This window comes from Chelonia mydas, chromosome 2 (assembly GCF_015237465.2).
Source record: "Chelonia mydas isolate rCheMyd1 chromosome 2, rCheMyd1.pri.v2, whole genome shotgun sequence".
In the NCBI taxonomy this organism is placed as follows: domain Eukaryota; kingdom Metazoa; phylum Chordata; order Testudines; family Cheloniidae; genus Chelonia; species Chelonia mydas.
The window spans coordinates 113,081,555-113,103,941 of NC_057850.1; the positions used below are offsets into that span (position 1 = coordinate 113,081,555).

At 44.0% G+C, this 22,387-nt stretch overlaps 1 long non-coding RNA gene across 1 annotated transcript in view; it reads right to left on the reverse strand.

Annotated features, from left to right (window-relative positions):
* The window catches only part of LOC122464549, a 42,524-nt gene that overhangs the window by 16,735 nt on the left and 3,402 nt on the right, over positions 1 to 22,387 (reverse strand). The window contains exon 2 of the long non-coding RNA XR_006288697.1: positions 17,596 to 17,753. This is a non-coding gene — a long non-coding RNA (uncharacterized LOC122464549). The remainder of the gene's footprint in view (positions 1 to 17,595; positions 17,754 to 22,387) is intronic.

Genomic DNA, 22,387 nt, shown 5'->3' on the forward strand with positions numbered 1-22,387 from the left:
TGCTCCTCATAGTGCTTTGCACTATAGAATATTGTCAGAAGAATGGATTGTGATTAATACTTAAGCAACTAACGGAATGATACCCCACTGTGCTCACCAATCACTCAGCTATTCCCACTGCCACAACCCTGGTCTGAGCTGCTGGTGTTTCTTTCAATGAATCTGCAAAACACACCTTTTTCTCTTTATTTTTTCTTACACTATAATATATATATGAAAAATAGAACAACATGGAGGTTTAGCTATTCTTCATGATTAAATGCAATAGGTACACAGGGCCTAAATGTTACATTAACTTTTCTAGAAACATATTGCTCCATGCTGTCTTAATCCTCACTAGCGAATCCTGCTGGTTCCTGCTTTGGGAAGGCATTTCTGTAACCAACTTTTGTGCCCCAAGTAATTTTTATTTTTCTCACATACCACTAATATTTCTCCTGCTCCAGGTACCACTAAATACTATAATTTATAGAGCCCAACTGTAGTGGTTCTGGCAAACTGTAACTTAACCATATTGTTGCAATGGGATTTGGGTCTATAAAGAACCTGCTGAAGGTCTTAGTAGAATGGGCCAAATTGCTCAAAATAATAATGCTGTAGATTTAGAACCAAATCTGACAACAGTAAAACCAAGCCATTGGGGGGAAAAAACTGTAGTAAACTTAGAGTAATGATCATGATGTAATTTTACATAACTTGTTTGTGAATATTGATTTATACTGCTTAGCAGAGAAAAAAGATGAATGGAAAAAAGGTGGACCATGGGAAAAAAAGACTACAGATCATTGGCCTAAATTCAACAGCAGAGTTAGCAATTTCTGGACTTGATTATACCTTCAACAATAAGCCACTAACTATTGCAGTAAAAAGACACTACATTTTATCATATGGGGTAATATTCGTTGGCTACCAAAGTCATACTAAACATGCTTCAAAGAAGAAACAGTACACATTAAAATAGCTGGGTAACAAAGTCCCTTTTTCAAAAAGGCATTTTTGTCTACATGATATCTTTAGCAGATTTTAGGCTGTTTCATTAAACAAATGCATGTGCCATTATTTTCAAAAGCTCTTGCCTATGTAATAAGAGGAGGACTGTGGAACTGCATATCAAGTTGAGAAATATATAGTACTATCTTACCTGGATACATGTTGGCCTGTACATATAAATTTGACATAGGGAAAATGAAGCCTTTTGCCCCACATATATAAATGATGCTCACTTATTCATAGTCAAAATATAGTTGCTTGTTTATTCAGTAAAGCGGAAGTAACTACTTTACAGTGACATTGGAACAAAATTTATAGTAGGGGTACTGAAAGCCATTGAACAAAATTGTAAACCCTGTATATGATAGAAACCACTTCAAGCCAGTGGGTGCTACTGAACCGCCAGCACACCTGCTTCTTTATACTTTATTCCCACAGCAGGAAAAATCCTGAGGTTGCAGTATACATGAAAAGATAGGTGCTGTTTTACTACAACTAGTGGAAAATTAAGGGATTAAAATTGTGGGGATTTTTTTTTTTTTTAAGAGAAAGTTGCAAGAAACTGTAATATATTTTACAGCATGCTGAGATGGGCACTCACCTGCTGTGGAATTAACAATTTCATGCAAAATCACGACCCCCTTTTTCCCCCCCTCACTTAGTGTATGAGTTGTTAATAAAAATGAAATAAAAAATAAAGCACCTCTGATAACTCAAACACTTAAAGGAATGCAATGTTTTTCACATTAGTTCATGCCCAAAGTAGTAACTCAATTGCTATAATGATGCAAATGAAACTGTAAAATAGGAATTTTAGAAGTCAATATAAATAACATCTAACTCCTCTTAGAGTTCTTCTCTAATATTAAAGTCCTTGCTAGGTTTCAGCATCTAAAGCAACTTTGTATTGTACTCTCCTGTTGTCTTTCAACAAATATGAATACATGTGATGTGAACCATGCCCACTAGGGATAAGGTTACTGACCTTCTTCGTAAAGCACTTTGAGATCTGCTGATGAAAAGCGCTATGTGAGAGCTAGGTATTGTTATTATCTTCTGTCTTGTCTCCAGAATGCTCACTCCATCTACCCAGGTGAGCCCTCACCAGTGCCAAGCACTGTGGGACAATTACCTCCTACATCTTGTATATAGCACCCATGTTAATACACCCCAGAATGATAGTAGCCTTTTTCAGAGCTGCATCACATTGTTGACGCATATTCTATTTGTGATACACTATAACTCCCAGATCCTTTTCAGCGGTACTACTGCCTAGCCAGATATTCCCCATTTTTCGCTTATGCATTTGATTTTTCCTCTCTCTAAGTGAAGTACTTTGCACTTGTCTTTATTAAATTTCATCTGTTGATTTCACACCACTTGTCAAGGTCACTTTGAATTCTAATCCTGCATTTCAGAGTGCTTTCAACCCCGCCCAGTTTGATATCATCTGCAAATTTTATAAGCATACTCTCCACTCCATTATCCAAGTCATTGATGAAAATATTGACTAGTTCCAGACCCAGGACAGATCCCTGTGGGACCCCACTAAATACACCCTCCCAGTTTGACAGAAAACTATTGATAACTATTCTTTGAGTACTGACTTTCAACCAACTGTGCACCCATCCTATACTAATTTCATCTAAACCACATCTCCCTAGTTTGCTTATGAGAATGTCATGTGGGAGTGTGTCAACAGCCTTATTTAAATCAAGATATATCATGTTAACTGTTTCCACCCTATCCAATTGGCCAGTAACCCTGTCAAAAGAAGGAAATTAGGTTGATTTGGTATGATTTGTTCTTGACAAATTCATGCTGGCTATTCCTTATAACCCTATCATCCTCTCTGTGCTTACAAATTGATTGTTTAATAATTAGTTCCAATATCTATCCACATATCGAAGTTAGACTGACTGATCTATAGTTTCCTGGGTCCTCTTTGTTTCCCTTTTTAAAGATGATATATTTGCCCTTCTCCAGTCTTCTAAGACCTCACCCATTCTCCCGGAGATCTCAAAGATAGTTGCGAACAGTTATGGGATTGCTTCGCCTATTTCCTTAAGTACCCTATGATGAATTTCATCAGGCCCTGCCAACTTGAATATACATATACCTATAACTTACCAAACTATTCTTTAAACTGTTCTGTCTCTACTCTTGCTTGTGTTCCTTCCCCCTTGTTGTTAATATTCATTGTGTTAAGTATCTGGTCACCATTAACCTTTTTAGTGAAGTCTGAAGCAAAATAGGAATTAAACACCTCATGGGTTTCATGGGGATAATAATAATTCTTCCCTGACTCACAGGAGTGTTATAAGGATTAATTCATTCATATTTGAGAGGCATTCAGAAACCACTGTGAAGATACCATAAAAATACCCATGAATTTAAAACAAATTATATGAGTGTTCATTTCCAACACTGCCCAGGTGTAACATGTCTATTTCCTTAAATTACATTATGTTGCTGGGTCTTTAGCAATTGTTATATGCCTTCAAAAAAAAATCAGAATGCATATTGCACCAAGTCTTTACTTTGTTTATTTAGTAATAAATACAGTATATTGGGTTTTAATTGCAATTGTGACTAATCTAATTCCCAGCTATTTGTACTTTTTCCCATCATATCAGCACAGTGATTAACTAATTCAGCAGCAGAAACCACTGAAATGTAAAAGTGACATCAATACAGTTTTAAGCCAAATGAAAACATAGTGATGGATAAGCTACGGAAACTTTGGAAGCTGATTTCAAATTAACTTGTTCAAATGAACAAATCTGAATACACATAACACACAGTAATTGGATGCTTACCTGAAAATATAACTAAATAAAAATGGAGGGTTCTTCCCTCCAGACCTACATGAACCTCCCCTTTTTCCCCCCTAAAACTACAAACCAGCAGCCCAAACAGGCTTTCCCTCCCCTTTCGCAGCCAGATCTGTACTGTATCTTCTCTTCCAAGCCCCCTTGACACCAACACACCAATCTTATCACCTTTCTCTTTCAGGAACAGTGTATCACCTTCCTAGAGCTGGCTGAAACTCAGGGGTTTCAGGTTGTCTGGAGTTTCAGTATTTTCTAATTTGCTTTCCATTCTCAGTGAGATGGTAATCCCTGAAAATTTTGTTTCAGAAACACTGAAATAAGGTTATCCTAAAAAAAGGTGAAATTTGACATTCATTGAACAGGAGCCCTGAAACAGAGAATGTCAGTTTCACTTAGCTGTTCCCAGCCCTCAGGCTGCTAGGTTCCCTGCTTCAGCCAGGGCTCCAGGGGCTGGCAAGAGCCCTGCTGTGAAGCAGGGAGTCTACCAGGCTCTAGAGATCTGGCTCCAGCCATTGCTCTTCCTGTGGAGCAGAGCCCTGCTGTGACATTGTGGTCAGGACACTCAAAATTGTGAGCCACTTGTGTTACCACTCTTTGCCTCAGCAACTGAGTTTTGCTGTTGCTAAGCTGCGTTTCAGCTCCCTGACTCACCAGCCTATCTGCCTTGCCAGCAAACTCTTCTGAACTCTGCCACTCTAAAGCATGCTTTACAGATTGTCACGCTGAGCCCTGGTCTACACTGTGGGGCTAGGTCGAATTTAGCTGCATTAAGTTGATTTTAAAATAAATGCATCTACACAACCAACCCCGTTCCGTTGACCTAAAGGGCTCTTAAAATTGACTTCTGTACTCCTCCCTGGTGAGGGGAGTAGTGCTAAAATCGACCTTGCGGGGTGGAATTTGGGGTAGTATGGACGCAAATTGATGTTATTGGCCTGTGGGAGCTATCCCAGCCCTGGTCTACACTAGGACTTTAGGTCGAATTTAGCAGCGTTAAAATCGATGTAAACCTGCACCCGTCAATACGATGAAGCCCTTTTTTTCGACTTAAAGGGCTCTTAAAATCGATTTCCTTACTCCACCCCTGACAAGTGGATTAGCGCTTAAATCGGCCTTGCCGGGTTGAATTTGGGGTACTGTGGACACAATTCAACGGTATTGGCCTCCGGGAGCTATCCCAGAGTGCTCCATTGTGACAGCTCTGGACAGCACCCTCAACTCAGATGCACTGGCAAGGTAGACAGGAAAAGAACCGCAAACTTTTGAATCTCATTTCCTGTTTGGCCAGCGTGGCAAGCTGCAGGTGACCATGCAGAGCTCCTCAGCAGAGGTGACCATGCAGAGCTCATCAGCAGAGGTGACCATGATGGAGTCCCAGAATCACAAAAGAGCTCCAGCATGGACTGAACAGGAGGTATGGGATCTGATCGCTGTATGGGGAGAGGAATCCGTGATATCAGAACTCCATTCCAGTTTTCGAAATGCCAAAACCTTTGTCAAAATCTCCCAGGGCATGAAGGATAGAGGCCATAACAGGGACCCGAAGCAGTGCCGCGTGAAACTTAAGGAGCTGAGGCAAGCCTACCAGAAAACCAGAGTGGTGAAGGCCGCTCCGGGTCAGAGCCCCAAACATGCCGCTTCTATGATGAGCTGCATGCCATTTTAGGGGGTTCAACCACCACTACCCCAGCCGTGTTGTTTGACTCCTTCAATGGAGATGGAGGCAACACGGAAGCAGGTTTTGGGGACGAAGAAGATGATGATGATGATGAGGTTGTAGATAGCTCACAGCAAGCAAGCGGAGAAACCGGTTTTCCCGACAGCCAGGAACTGTTTCTCACCCTGGACCTGGAGCCAGTAACCCCCAAACCCACCCAAGGCTGCCTCCTGGACCCGGCAGGCGGAGAAGGGACCTCTGGTGAGTGTACCTTTTAAAATACTATACATGGTTTAAAAGCAAGCATGTGAAAGGATTAATTTGCCCTGGCATTCGCGGCTCTCCTGGATGTACTCCCAAAGCCTTTGCAAAAGGTTTCTGGGGAGGGCAGCCTTATTGCGTCCTCCATGGTAGGACACTTTACCACTCCAGCCAGTAGCACGTACTAGGGAATCATTGTAGAACAAAGCATTGCAGTGTATGTTTGCTGGCGTTCAAACAACATCCGTTCTTTATCTCTCTGTGTTATCCTCAGGAGAGTGATATAATTCATGGTCACCTGGTTGAAATAGGGTGCTTTTCTTAAGGGGACATTCAGAGGTGCCCATTCCTGCTGGGCTGTTTGCCTGTGGCTGAACAGAAATGTTCCCCGCTGGTAGCCACGGGGAGCGGGGAGGGTTGAGGGGGTAGCCACGCGGTGGGGGGAGGCAAAATGTAACGAAAGCACATGTGCTATGTATGTAATGTTAACAGCAAGGTTTACCCTGAAAGACTGTAGCCACTGTTTTATAAAATGTGTCTTTTTAAATACCGCTGTCCCTTTTTTTTTCTCCACCAGCTGCATGTGTTTCAATGATCACAGGATCTTCTCCTTCCCAGAGGCTAGTGAAGATTAGAAAGAAAAAAAAAAAAACACACTCGCAATGAAATGTTCTCTGAGCTCATGCTGTCCTCCCACGCTGACAGAGCACAGGCGAATGCGTGGAGGCAAATAATGTCAGAGTGCAAGAAAGCACAAAATGACCGGGAGGAGAGGTGGTGGGCTGAAGAGAGTAAGTGGCCGGCTGAAGAGACGGCTGAAGCTCAAATGTGGCGGCAGTGTGATGAGAGGAGGCAGGATTCAATGCTGAGGCTGCTGGAGGACCAAACCAGTATGCTCCAGTGTATGGTTGAGCTGCAGCAAAGGGCAGCTGGAGCACAGACTGCCACTACAGCCCCTGTGTAACCAACCGCCCTCCTCCCCAAGTTCCATAGCCTCCACACCCAGACGCCCAAGAACGCGGTGGGGGGGCCTCCGGCCAACCAGCCACTCCACCACAGAGGATTGCCCAAAAAACAGAAGGCTGGCATTCAATACATTTTAAAGTTGTAAACTTTTAAAGCGCTGTGTGGCATTTTCCTTCCCTCCTCCACCACCCCTCCTGGGCTACCTTGGTAGTCATCCCCCTATTTGTGTGACGAATAAAGAATGCATGAATGTGAAGCAACAATGACTTTATTGCCTCTGCAAGCGGTGATCGAAGGGAGGAGGGGAGGGTGGTTAGCTTACAGGAACTAGAGTGAACCAAGGGGTGGGGGGTTTCATCAAGGAGAAACAAACAGAACTTTCACACCGTAGCCTGGCCAGTCATGAAACTGGTTTTCAAAGCTTCTCTGATGCATACCGCACCCTCCTGTGCTCTTCTAACCACCCTGGTGTCTGGCTGCGCGTAACCAGCAGCCAGGCGATTTGCCTCAACCTCCCATCCCGCCATAAATGTCTCCCCCTTACTCTCACAGATATTGTGGAGTACACAGCAAGCAGTAACAACAGTGGGAATATTGGTTTCGCTGAGGTCTAAGCGAGTCAGTAAACTGCGTCAGTGTGCCTTTAAATGTCCAAATGCACATTCTACTACCATTCTGCACTTGCTCAGCCTGTAGCTGAACAGCTCCTGACTACTGTCCAGGCTGCCTGTGTACGGCTTCATGAGCCATGGCATTAAGGAGTAGGCTGGGTCCCCAAGGATAACTATAGGCATTTCAACATCCCCAACAGTTATTTTCTGGTCTGGAAATAAAGTCCCTTCCTGCAGCTTTTGAAACAGACCAGAGTTCCTGAAGATGTGAGCGTCATGTACCTTTCCCAGCCATCCCACGTTGATGTTGGTGAAACGTCCCTTGTGATCCACCAGAGCTTGCAGCACTATTGAAAAGTACCCCTTGCGGTTTATGTACTCGCCGTCTTGGTGCTCCGGTGCCAAGATAGGGATATGGGTTCCGTCTATGGCCCCACCACAGTTAGAGAATCCCATTGCAGCAAAGCCATCCACTATGACCTGCACATTTCCCAGGGTCACTACCCTTGATATCAGCAGATCTTTGGTTGCGTGGGCTACTTGCATCACAGCAGCCCCCACAGTAGATTTGCCCACTCCAAATTGATTCCCAACTGACCGGTAGCTGTCTGGCATTGCAAGCTTCCACAGGGCTATCGCCACTCGCTTTTCAACTGTGAGGGCTGCTCTCATCTTCAGGGCAGGGGAAAGCAAGTCAGAAAGTTCCATGAAAGTGCCCTTACGCATGCGAAAGTTTCGCAGCCACTGGGAATCGTCCCAGACCTGCAACACTATGCGGTCCCATCAGTCTGTGCTTGTTTCCCGAGCCCAGAATCGGCGTTCCACAGCACGAACCTGCCCCATTAGCACCATGATGCATGCATTGGCAGGGCCCATGCTTTCAGAGAAATCTGTGTCCATGTCCTGATCACTCACGTGACCGCGCTGACGTCGCCTCCTCGCCCGGTATCGCTCTGCCAGGTTCTGGTGCTGCATATACTGCTGGATAATGCGTGTGGTGTTTAATGTGCTCCTAATTGCCAAAGTGAGCTGAGCGGCCTCCATGCTTGCCTTGGTATGGCGTCCGCACAGAAAAAAGGCGTGGAACGATTGTCTGCCGTTGCTCTGACGGAGGGAGGGGCGACTGACGACATGGCTTACAGGGTTGGCTTACAGGGAATTAAAATCAACAAAGGGGGTGGCTTTACATCAATGAGTATTTCAGGCAGGACTTCACGGAGAGTTCCAATAAGAAATGGTGCACCTAAGTAATTGTTCTTATTGGAACAAGCAGGTTGGTCTGGCCTCTGATTGATACATGGCTAGATTTACCTTGCTGCACCTTCTCTGTGAGTGACTGCAGTGTGACCTAGAGGAATGAGTCCCCTAGACGGGGGATGGGGGGAAGCAAATGAGTACAAACCAAATCTGGTCTATTTCTTGTTTTGATCCACTCCATCTATCTTTTACATCTTTGGCTGGCAGCAGACGGTGCAGAAGGACTGCAAGACATCCATATCTCTTGCCTGCCTGGCAGAAGATGGTACAGTAGGACTGCTAGCAATCCGTATCGCCTGCCTGCTCACCACAAGATGGTTCAATAGGACTGACTGCAGGACTAAAGAGAATGACCTGGTCAAGTCACTCCAAATTTAGTCCCCGCGCCCATGTCTGCCCAGGCGCTCCTGATCGACCTCACAGAGGCGACCAGGAGCACGTCGGACATGACGATGACGGCTACCAGTCCTACTGTACCGTCTGCTGCCACAAGGCAATGGGTTGATGCTGCTGTGTAGCAATGCAGTACCACGTCTGCCAGCACCCAGGAGACATACGGTGACGGTTACCTGAGCGGGCTCCATGCTTGCCGTGGTATGGCGTCTGCACAGGTAACTCAAGAAAAAAGGCGCAAAATGATTGTCTGCTGCTGCTTTCACGGAGGGAGGGAGGGAACGGGGGCCTGACGATATGTACCCAGAACCACCCACGACAATGTTTTAGCCCCATCAGGCATTGGGATCTCAACCCAGAATTCCAATGGGCAGCGGAGACTGCGGGAACTGTGGGATAGCTACCCACAGTGCAACACTCCGGAAGTCGACACTTGCCTCGGTACTGTGGAAGCACTCCGCCGAGTTGATGCACTTAATGCACTTAGAGCATTTTCTGTGGGGACACACACACTCGAATATATAAAAACGATTTCTAAAAAACCGACTTCTATAAATTTGACCTAATTTCATATTGTAGACATACCCCCAGAGTGCTCCAATGTGACCACTCTGGACGGCACTTTCAACTCCGATGCACTAGCCAGGTATACAGGAAAAGCCCTGGGAAATTTTGAATTTCATTTCCTGTTTGATCAGCATGGCGACCTCAGCAGCACAGGTGACCATGCAGTCCCCCCAGGATCGCAAATGAGCTCCAGCATGGAGGAAAGGAAGACACTTGATCTGATTGCTGTATGGGGAGAAGAATCTGTGCAGGCCAAACTCCGATTAAAAAGAAGAAATGCTAATATATATATGCCAAAATCACACAGGACATGATGGACAGAGGCTACAACAGGGACACACAGCAGTGCCATATGAAAATTAAGGAACTCAGGCAAGCCTACCAAAAGACAAAGGAGGCAAACGGTTGCTCCAGGTCAGAGCCCCATACATGCTGCTTCTATGATCAGCTGCATGGCATTCTGGGAGGGGGGGACCCTACCACTACCCCACCACTGTCTGTGGACATCTGCAAGGGAGGAGTCTCACACAACAGGGAAGAGGATTTTGTGGAGGAGGAAGTGGAGGAGTAGGAGGAGGAGAATGCGCAGCAGGCAAGCAGTGAATCAGTCCTCCCCGGCAGCCAGGACCCTTTCATCACCCTGGAGCCAATAACCTCCCAAGGCGGGATACCCGACCCTGAAGCCGGAGAAGGCACCTTTGTAACTACAGTACAGGGTTTAAAAGCAATAGTGTTTAATGTTAGATTTTCCCTGAAGAATTGGGATGCATTCATGGCCAGTACAGCTACTGGAAAAAAGTCTGTTAAAGTGTCTGGGGATGGAGCGGGAATCCTCCAGGGACATCTCCATGAAGCTCTTCTGTAGGTACTCTGAAAGCCTTTGTAGAAGGTTTCTGAGGAGGGCTGCTTTATTTCGTCCTCCACGGTAGGACACTTTACCATGCCAAGCCAGTAGCAAGTAGTCTGGAACCGTTGCAGCACAAAGCATGACAGCGAATGGTCCTGAGTTTTGGTCGCATTCAAGCAACATTCGGTCTATATCTTTCTGTGTTAGCCTCAGTAGAGTGATATGATTCATGGTCACCTGGTTGAAATAGGGGAATTTTTGCAAGGGAACAGTAAAAGAACCCCATTCATGCTGGGTTGTTTGCGCTTGGCTAAAAGGGATTATCCCGGAGAATAGGCACGCGGCAGGGGGAGGGGTGAAGGGATCATGCCAGAGAATAGCCACGCGGTGGGGTGTGGGGAGGTGTGTGCTGCATATCCACCTGAAAACCGCAGCCCCTCCTTTTAAATGTGAAACCCAACCAGCATTGCTTGCTATGGGTTACAAACTGCAGCGCCATTCTTTTCCATTCCCACATGTTATGAACACGTAAGAAGCCAACTCCGCGTACCAAAAGGCTTACCATGGATGCCTGGAAACCAAATTCTTTTGCCCAGACATTTGTGATGTGTCACCATATTGGCAGGCACTCAATATAAAAGGCAAAATGCAACCTTGTACCTAAAGCATATGTGCTGTCTGCTGTGAATTGCTTGATTCACTGTGAAAGAGTCTCCCTTTTGTTCTCAAAAATGTATCATCTTAAATTTTACTCTCCCTTTTTATCTCCCCCCAGGTGCAAATGTTTCTATGCTCCCCCTATCATCTCCATCCTTGAGGTTACCACAGATTAGAAGGTGAAAAAAAAAAAAGGCACTCGCGATGACAGTATTTTCCGAGCTCATGCAGTCCTCCCGCACTGATAGGGCACAGCTTAATGCATGGAGGCATTTAATGGCAGAGTCCAGGAAAGCATTAAGTGAGCGTGAAGAGCAGAGGCAGGAGGCGATGCTGAGGCTAACGGGGGAGCAAACGGACATGATGAAGCATCTGTTGGAGCTGCAGAAAAGCCAACAGGAGCGCAGACCCCCCGCTGCATCCATTGTATAACCGCCTGCCCTCCTCCCCAAGTTCCATATCCCCCTCACCCAGATGCCCAAGAATGCAGGGGGCGGGATGGGGGCCGGGGGGAGGCTCCGGGCACCCAGCCACTCCACTCCAGAGGATGACCCAAGCAAGAGAAGGCTGTCATTCAAAAAACAGTTTTGATTTGTAGTGTGGCTACAATAAGCAATGTGGCCTTGTCCTTCCCTCCTCCCCAAATCCACCCCACCCCGGCTATCTTGGCAGTTATCTCACTTTTTGAAAGAAAGAAAGAAAGAAAGAAAGAAAGAAAGAAAGAAAGAAAATATGGTTTCAAAACAATAGTTACTTGATTTCCTTTGCCAGCTGTGATCGAAGTGGGGAGGGTGGTTGGCTTACAGGGAATTAAAGATCAACAAAGGGGGCGGGTTTGCAGCAAGGAGAAACACACACAACTGTCACACCATAGTCTGGCCAGTCATGAAACTGGTTTTCAAAGCCTCTTTGATGCACAGCACGCCCAGCTGTGCTCTTCTAATCGCCCTGGTGTCTGGCTGCACGTAATCGGCCACCAGGCAATTTGCTTCAACCTGCCACCCCACCATAAACGTCTCCCCCTTACTCTCACAGATATTATGGAGCACACAGCAAGCAGCAATAACAGTGGGAATGTTGGTTGCGCTGAGGTCTAACCTAGGCAGCAGACAGCACCAAAGCACTTTTAAACATCCAAAGGCACATTCTACCACCATTCTGCACTTGCTCAGCCTATAGTTGAACTGCTCCTTACTACTGTCCAGGCTGCCTGTGTACGGCTTCATGAGCCATGGGAGCAAGAGGTAGGCTGGGTCCCCAAGGATAACTATGGGCATTTCAACATCCCCAACAGTAATTTTCTGGTCTGGGAAGTAAGTCCCTTCTTGCAACTGCTTGAACAGCCTGGAGTTCCTAAAGATGCGAGCGTCATGCACCTTTCCCGGCCATCCCACGTTGATGTCGGTGAAATGTTCCTTGTGATCCACCAATGCTTGCAGCACCATTGAGAAGTACCCCTTTCGGTTTACGTACTGGTTGGCAAGGTGGTCCGGTGCCAAGATAGGGATATGCGTTCCGTCTATCGCCCCACCAGTTAGGGAACCCCATTGCAGCAAAGCCATCCAGTATGACCTGCACATTTCCCAGAGTCACTACCCTTGCTAACAGAACATCAGTGATTGCATTGGCTACTTGGATCACAGCAGTCCCCACGGTAGACTTGCCCACTCCAAAATTGATTCCCGACTGACCGGTAGCAGTCAGACGTTGCAAGCTTCCTCAGAGCTATCGTCACTTGTTTCTCAACTGTCAGGGCAGCTCTCATCTTGTTATTCCTGTGCTTCAGGGCGAGGAAAAGCAACTCACAAAGTTCAAGGAAAGTGGCCTTATGCATGCGAAAGTTTCGCAGCCATTGTGAATGATCCCATACCTGCAACACTATGCAGTCCCATCAGTTTGTGCTTGTTTGCTGGGCCCAGAATTGGTGTTCCACTGTATCAACCAGCCCCACTGCCACCATGATGTCCCAATTGCCACAGCCATGTCCTCATCACAATTGTCCTCGTGCTGGCGTCTTAGCCCGGTTCTGCACATACTCCAGGATAATGCGCAAGGTGTTTACAATGCTCACAACAGCAGTGGTTGAGTGGGTGAGCTGAGCAGGCTCCATGCCTGCCATGGTATGGCGTCTGCACGGGTAACCCAGGAAAAAAGGTGTGAAACGATTGTCTGCCGTTGCTTTCATGGAGGGAGGGGCGACTGACGACATATACGCAAACGACCCATGACAATGTTTTTGCCCCATCAGGCATTGGGAGCTTAACCCAGAATTCCAATGGGCAACCGAGACTGCGTGAACTGTGGGATAGCTACCCACAGTGCACTGCTCCATTGGTTGATGCTAGCCACCGTATTGAGGATGCACTCCGCTGACTTAATGCGCTTAGTGGGGACATGATTTTGTACAGTCGATTGTGTGATTTCTAAAAATTGACTTCTATAAAATCGATCTAATTTTGTAGTGTAGCCATACCCTGAGTGAACCAATTTCAAGTCAGACTGACAAAAACTGGGCATACACTCCCACACTAGTGGGTTGTTCTATAATCAGATTTAACCAAACCAGCCACAAATGTGTGCTCCTGGATCATTATACTAGCTTAACATGGAGCCACGGGCAGTCTCTTTAGACCCTTCAGCCCATATTACCACCCAGACTAACTGGACTTTATGATGAAAGGTTACTAAAACCAAAATTCACCACACATTAGGTTCTTCCAGTCCCAAAAGACCAGTCACTTATCCCAGGTCAAAATATGCTTCAGATCTCACCAAAGACAACGCTGTAGTCAATCCTTTAGACACTAACTAAAGGTTTATTAACTAAGAGAAAGAAATTAGTGTTATTAAATGGTTAAAGCAGATAAAATACATTACAGTTGGATCACAGCATATAGTCCAAAATAATAACAGGGATGTTAAATCTGCTAGTTTTCTATGAGTCTCTCTGGGTTGCTCAAATAGTTTGGGGATCTCAGTCATTTTGTTCATAATCTCCCCTTGTTAGAATTCACCAATCAAGAGATGCGGTAGGAAAGAGGTGGCCAGGAGCCTTTGCTCTATCTTGACTCTTTTGCTGGAAAAATACTGGCTGTCTCATGGGGTAAGCATCTCCATGGCCTACACACTTCTCCATGAGGCAATTTGTGGGAGGGAGACAAAGGGGACACCAGGTAAAGGAGGGGGGCACCTGACCCCCCCACACGAGTCCTCCCCACCTGCCCCCAGCCCAAGGCCCCCACCCTCTCCCTGTCCCCTCCCCATCCCACGTTACCCGGGTGGGGGCTTTGTCCTCCCGCTGTGCCGACTCCCCCTGGCATGTTCGGCTGCTCTTCCTGGCAGCCAGGTCCCAGATCCACTCCTGGATGCTGCCCGGTGCAGCACAGCAGCTGCCTGAGAGAGCACCTGGCTACGGCAGCAGTGGGCTGCCTCCCACCTGGGCTTGGCTTCCGGGACAGTGGCTGAGCAAGTTGGTGCCCCCTCACCCTTCCCGGCATGCTCAGAGTTGGTTCCTGTCCCCAGAAGGTGAGCCTGGACAGGGAACAGTGGCAGCCCGCTCCCTGCCCAGGGTCAGCTTCTGGGAGCCGACTCTGAGCTGGAGAGGAGGGGGGCTCTGGCTCACTCGGCCACTGTCCCCAGAAGCTGAGCCTGGGCGGAGGACAGCCTGCTGCTGCCACAGCCAGGCGCTCTCTCAGTCAGCCACCGTGCTCACCGGGAAGCATCCCAGGCAGCGTGGCTGGAAGAGGAGAGGCTCTGGCCCCGCCTCTTCCCTTCCGGCTCTGGACCCACCCCTTCCTCTCCCTCCTCGGGCCAGCTGCTGGAGGCACTTGACCCTGCTGGAGGTGTACTTGGCCCTTCATGCAGCTCCCATGAGTTGTCCCTTGTAAATCGTTGCTTGCACCCATCTGCAACTTGCCACCTGAGGTGTCTTCACTCTTGTTTACGGTTTGTTAGCTCTGAAGAGTTAACCTGTGGGCGTTCCTCAACCCCACAACATTTTTGAGATACCAAACACATAGCAAAGTTTCATAACTTCATGTAAAACAATGATCCACACATTCAAACAGGATGCTACTACTTAGCAGATTACAACCTTTCCAGTGATACTTCACAAGGTATACTTTGTACAAGATTTCACAATTTTGTAACAATGGTGACCATATTAGTGAAGACAGCCACCTTCCCCTTTAGTCTGCATCACATAGGTAAAAACTAGTGAACACCAGTTCCCCAGAGATGTCTCTCTGCAGTGTCCAGTCTCTCTCACTGACGCACAGAAACGATCAAATTCGGTGCCTCCAAAGAGACAGAACACACACAAGCCTGTTGGCTTAGCTGAGGACTCTCACTCCATTTAAATACATAGCACCAAGATGGTTTGTAAATAAAACCAGAATAAGTTTACTAACAAAGAATAGAGATTTGAGTGATACTTAGCAAGAATAAGAATGACAGATAAGCTTACAAACAAAAAAACAAAACAAAACATGCTTTCACCTGACTAAAACTTAATTTTTAGCTAGTTACAATCTTTATTTAAGCAGGTTTCTCACTTCCATCAAGTACCTGACAGCTCTTGCCTTTCTGGCCAATAAACTCTAGCTTTCATAGGTTCAAAGGATGCTGTACTCTCTTGTGACCATAGTAATGGATAACCACAAAGTCTTTTTGCTCCCCCTTTTATCACTCAAAGTTCATTGTCTCTGCTTCAAGAGCCAGGAAGGCTTCTTGGGGTGCAGATTCTGTTCTCTGGGGTGATTGTTAAGCAGTCATCTCCACCGCTCGTTTAGCTTGGTGGCTTAGTTTACCTTATATGTAAGGATACAATTTAGTTGCAGAGGTCACTGATTCCGTAACTTTAACAAACCTCTGTGACTTCTTCAACTTCAGCCCCCACCGCAGCAGCGGAGTCAGGGGCTGGAGACGGAGCTGTCAGCCCCCATGGTGGCAGGGTCTAGAGCCCTCCCACCACAGTGCTCAGGCTTCAGTTTCCCCTTCCCCAGCAATCAGCAGCCCCCACCCCATTATTTTCAGTAGAAGTCAGGGACAGGTCATGGGCTTCTGTGAATTTTTGTTTATTGCCCGCAACCTGTCCGTGACTTTTACTAAAAATAACCATGACAAAATCTTAACCTCACTTATACGTAAATGTACTTTCATTGTGTTCTGCCAGTGACCAAGGTGCTCAAACAGGTAAATGGACATTCCTTTGTCTTGGACAAACTGGGTTTTATGCTCTGCCTTCCAAACGCATTTTAAGAACATATTTCCTTCACACATCTGTATCTCTCTGTACCCAACTCGTACATACATCATGCAATGATTTTTGGTACCAGCGTGTCACCAGTTTACATATGATACTTTACATGATATCTTTGAGATATATATTATAACAACAGTGCATTGGGGCAATGAGTGTGTCAGGCCTGATATGAGTTACAGTACAGGGACCCCTCTGCCAGTTGGCCTGAAGAGGCTTTTGGGATGACAACTGCCTGCTCCACCCAGGGATTCAGGAGCTGGCAGGCTGCCACGGAGGCTAGCAGCCCCTATAGTTCCAGCTCCAACCAGGGATCCTAGTGCTGGTGTCAAAGAATGGGGAGTCTGCCAGCCATCAGTCCTGGCTTAGCTGTGGGTCCGGAGGCTGGTAAGCTTCCTGCCTCAGCCATGGACCATAGAACACCTTGTGTTTTAGGGAAAGTTTTGTTAAATCTACAATAGTTCAGGTGGATGAAGTAATATCTTTTATTGGACCAACTACTTTGAGAGAGACAAGCTTTCGAACTTATACAGAACTCTTCTGAGAAACATACTCAGAAGGTATGTCTACACTTGAATAAAAGACTCGCAACACAGCCGGTGTTCGGGTTCTGTGATTGCCCCCCTCACATGGTCCCAGAACTCAGGCTTCAGCTCCAGCCCAAATGACTACACTGCAATTAAACAGCCCCGTAGCCTGAGCCTTGCAAGCCCGAGTCCGCTAACATAGGCCAGCCAAAAGTGTTTAATTGCAGTGTAGACATACCCAGAGAGTCACAGCTAAATAAAAGTGGAACAGGTTGTTTAGCATAAGTAGTTAACACATATTTCAAGGGACCATTCAAGGTGAAATGGACCTTTTACACTTCTCCAATCCTAGGGGAGAAAGGAAAGTAGGGAGGGAAAGGCAGCTGGGAGATGGGGTTGTCAGTTGGTTATAGATGGTTGGAATAAGCTATAAATCTCTATTCAGTCCATGATTTTTGATGTCTAGCAAAGTTGGTCCAATAAAAGATATTACCTCACCCCCTTTTCTCTCTTGTACCCTGGGAACCAACAAGGCTACAACAACAACACTGCATACATAGATTCAAGTAAACATTTCAGTCCAGTCATGAACATTTTCAACCAGCTCTAGACCTGCCAACACTTTTCTGTCAGGCTCCCTCACCCAGTTCTACTTTGCTTCTCCTTTCCAGTTCTGCAACCCCAACTATGCACCTACACTTATCCTTTCTGTTCTAGGTCTATGATATACACCATTCCCATTCATTTGGCCTGCCCAAATCTTCCTACCTGTCAGGAAAGGATGAAGAGGTCCATCAGATCTTTAGCTCTTATGAGCTAGGCTGGAGTTCAGATTTCACTCAGATACGGAGTAGAGCTGAGTGAATAAGTGATTTTTTTCAGTTTGTTGGCAATTTCAAGAAGTCCCCAAAAACATTCAGGTCAGACTGAAAAAACAAAAATAATTTAAAAATTTTCAGTAAAATCAAAAATAAAATCATTTCAGGTCAAATGAAATGTTCAGCCAAAACTGAACATTTCATTTTGATTTCAAGCTTTTTTTCTTTCCCTTTAATTAAAAAATGTAAGGAAGTTTCAAATGAAAAAACATTTTGAAATGAAAAAACAAAATGTTTCATTCTGAAAATGTTGAAACAAAATATTTTTATTTTTTCAGATTTTTTTTGTTTGTTCCAAATGAACAATTTGACAAAACAGACACAAATGTGTGAAATTTTTTGGTGTTGCCAAATCTTCATTTTTCAACAAAAAAATATTTCAGTCAAAAAATGTTGTCTAGATGTACTATAGAACTTCCTGTTGTTTACAACCTGGAGGGCACCACACCATTGCAAACGGTATAACTATAGCCATGTGAGATTTTTTTTTTTAAGGAGAAACCAGTCTACCTAACTATCGGCTTTTATACTGCTCTCGTCCCCAAGGCATCAGAGTACCTCAAGGTCCATGCTAAACAACCAGTTTCCATTAGTTACTCTGGATTTTCACTGGGGTAACAGAGGCAAATCTAGGCCACAGTCCCTGCCCAGAAGAGCTTACAAATAAACACAGCTGATTTAAAGAAAGGTCAAATTTGGAAATGAAACTGATCGATAATGTCTCTTTACACACTAGGCCATATTTTCAAAGTGATCTCAATTTGGCCTCTCTTTATACAAAGCAATTTTACTTATGCAAATCATTGTGAGTTCAAATTTTCCCACATAGTTATTGCACACAAATGACAAAATGTGCATGTGTAATCCCAATCTGTGAAAAAACTATGCTGTTTGTGCACAAAGATAGGTCTTTATATTTGTATGGCCTATTATTTGTGTGCACAAGTGACAGTATACAGACAATGCAGGTGTCATTTTGGAGATTCATCAAAATTTACTAACTTATCCGGCTAGGTGCTTCTCTGCATGTTTATAAATCAGTTTAAAATCAGTGTTACTGTACTTTGTAAAGTCCGAGTGCCAGAACTTTAATTTAACTTTACAGTTCTAAATGTATTAGCCTTTCCTTGAATTCAAAATGCTTTAGGATACATTTTAACCAAGATACTACATAGTCATGTAACTACTTGTACTATTGAAACTGTAATTTAGTTTCTAATACAGCCAAAGTCAGTATTATAAGGAACATATTTAAAATGTTAAAAAATAGGCTGAGAAAAATGGTTCAAGGACAGAGTAAAAAACTGTTAGAAACAGAGTAAGCATATATTATACACCACAGAAGCCTAAGAAATAGGGGGTTTGCAGCCTATTTTTATTTGAATACTACTGTGATATCTCATTAGCATGAGTTCCTAATTTAACAGACATTACTAGCAAAAATTCAGTCACCAAACATGTTTTTATATGTGCTTTACCTATTTTGTTTTCAGTTCTGCAGTACCCACTTCTAATGCGAACATTAGTGAATATAAATTTGTAGGAAAAACAGAGTGTGAATGGTACTGCATTAAACAATCTTCTATAACATCATGATCTTATTTCATAGATATTAAAAGTCGGTCCTGTGTTCCCCTGCTATGTTTTGTGGCAAACTTCTTTCTTGTGCTGTCTAACCAGTTTCTGGGCTCAATCCATCTGACACCGAATCCAACAGAAGCTGGATCAAACCAAAATTAGCATTTTTATCAACCTATATATTAACAATTGCATAAAAGCCAGCCTATTTGCATTCAATCTAAAACTACAGTACAAATGATAAAAAGATTGCACACTTAGTATGTTGTATCCCATAAATTTCTTCTAGAGAGAACAATGTGGTAAATTAAATTGTGTTTACACTTATTAAGCCTCCCAGTCTACGTCCTTATTTATGCACATCAATTCTTAACCAACACTGTAGATTTTGAAATAACAAATATTAAGAGTTAACAAACACAATATTGAGTTTAAGGATCAGCCTAATTAGAGTGATGTTACTTTGTGCTTTATACTGAAAGACAAGAAAAAATAACAAATATTTTTCCCCAATTGGCATTACAGATATTATTGATGAACCAGCTGGAAAACTTTGTTGCTACTTTTAGCAGACCCACTTTTTTATTAGACAAGAAAAAAACCTGTATTAAATGGATAACTTTTGCAGCCACAGAGTAGATATTTATCTCCTTTAATGTTTAACAGAGACATTATTCTGTATTCTGAGCATGTCATGTTACTTATAGTCTACCAAACAATGGTATTCATTTGCCCTTTTTGAATATTTCAGATATGCCTATGGTTGACAAAACCAACAAACTAGGGCTGTCGATTAATCACAGTTTTAATTGCACTGTTAAACAATAGAATACCAATTGAAATGTACTAAATATTTTGGATGTTTTTCTACATTTTTATATATATTCTGTGTTGTAACTGAAATCAAAGTGTATATTATTTTTATTACAAACATTTGCACTGTAAAAATGGTAAACAAAAGAAATAGTGAGGAGTCCAGTGGCACCTTAAAGACTAACAGATTTATTTGGGCATAAGCTTTTGTGGGTAAAAAACCCACTTCTTCAGATGCATGGAGTGCCAGATATGCTAAACATTTGTAAACCCCATCATGCTTCAGTCACCATGCCAGAGGCCATGCTTCCATGCTGATGTCACTTGTTTAAAAAAATGTGTTAATTAAATTTGTGACTGAACTCCTGGGTGGGAGGGAATTGCATATCCCCTGGTCTGTTTTACCCACACTCTGCCATATATTTCATGTTATAGCAGTCTCAGCACATGTTGTTCATTTTAAGAACATTTTCACTGCAGATTTCACAAAATGCAAAGAAGGTACCAAGTGAGATTTCTAAATATAGCTACAGCACTCGGCCCAAGGTTTAAGAATCTGAAAGTGCCTTCCAAAAATCTGAGGGATGAGGTGTGGAGCATGCTTTCAGAAGTCTTAAAAGAGCAACGCTCCGATGTAGAAACTACAGAACCTGAACCACCAAAAAAGAAAATCAACCTTCTGCTGGTGGCACCTGACTGAGATAATGAAAATGAACATGTGTTGGTCCACACTGCTTCAGATTGTTATCGAGCAGAACCCGTCATCAGCATGGACACATGTCCCCTGGAATGTTGGTTGAAGCATGAAGGGACATACGAATCTTTAGCGCATCTGGCAGGTAAATATCTTGCAATGCTGGCTACAACAGTGCCATGAGAATGCCTGTTCTCACTTTCAGGTGACATTGTAAACAAGAAATGGGCAGCATTATCTCCTGCAAAGGTAAACAAACTTGTTTGTCTGAGCAATTGTCTTAACAAGAAGTAGGACTGAGTGGACTGTTTTATTTTTGAATGCAGTTCTTTTTAACATAATTGTACATTTGTAAATTCAACTTTCATGATAAAGACATTGCACTACAGTACTTGTATTAGGTGAATTGAAAAATACTAATTTTTTTTTAAAACAGTGCATATGTAACGCTGACAGACCCCAGTTGTCCACAGGCAGGATCGAACCGGGGACCTCTAGAGCTTAGTGCATGAGCCTCTACCACATAAACTAAAAGACAACTCCCTGTTAGTTAAGGCTGTAGAGCAGACTCATTTTATTTCTCTCTCTCAGTGGTCTCAATACCGCTAGATGGGATAGAACACCACACCCAGGTGGTGTGTGGGTTACACACACACACACTTGTAATCAAAAATAAATATAAAGTGAGCACTGTACACTTTGTATTCTGTGTTGTAATTGAACTCAATATATTTGAAAATGTAGAAAACATCCAAAAATATGTAAATAAATTGTATTCTATTATTTTTTTAACAGTGCAACTAATCGCATTTAATTTTTTTAATCACTTGACAGCCCTACAACAAACCAATAATACCTTTGCTTTGCCTTATTTGCTACCTGTTGAATAGGGTGTGTGCAGTTGATGAGTTTATACCGTTTTATAACCGAGGAATTAGAAACACACAAGCAATGAGAAATATGAGTGAATGGTTTTGAATCTCAGTACTCTGTCATTTAATCCCTTGTAAATTACATTTTAGGTATCAATTTCTCTCCTTAAATGCAAGTAATTTAGAAACATATTTCATTCAGAAACATTCACTCACACTTTTCATTGCTTGTCTGTTTCTAATCCCTCAGTTATAACATGGTATGAACCCATCAACTGCATACACCGTATTCAATGGGTAGCAAACTAACTAAAGCAAAGCAATTATTGGTTTTCTCAACCATAGGCATATACGGAATGTTCATATCAAGCCAATGATATGCACAAGTTAAGACCTGGCCCAGGCCATGTGAATTTGGCATTCTCTATCCTAACCTAATGGACAAAAATTCATATCACTAATGCCACCTTCTCCGTTGGCACCCCTGCTAGCAATTTCAGCAGGGAGACCAAGAAATGAACGTGCACAGAGACTGAGCTAACCACTTATCTCTTGAGTTGGCATTTCCAAGCCAAGAATGAGGCACACTGGTTGACAGTGTGGGAACTTGCAGAGCTTTAATACTTCCACTGCCGTTGCTGGTGCTGTACAATATCCATTTTACAGATAAAAAGAGAACTTTGCTCTCCAGAGGTGTGAATACAGTGACTTTCATAAACCCTAAC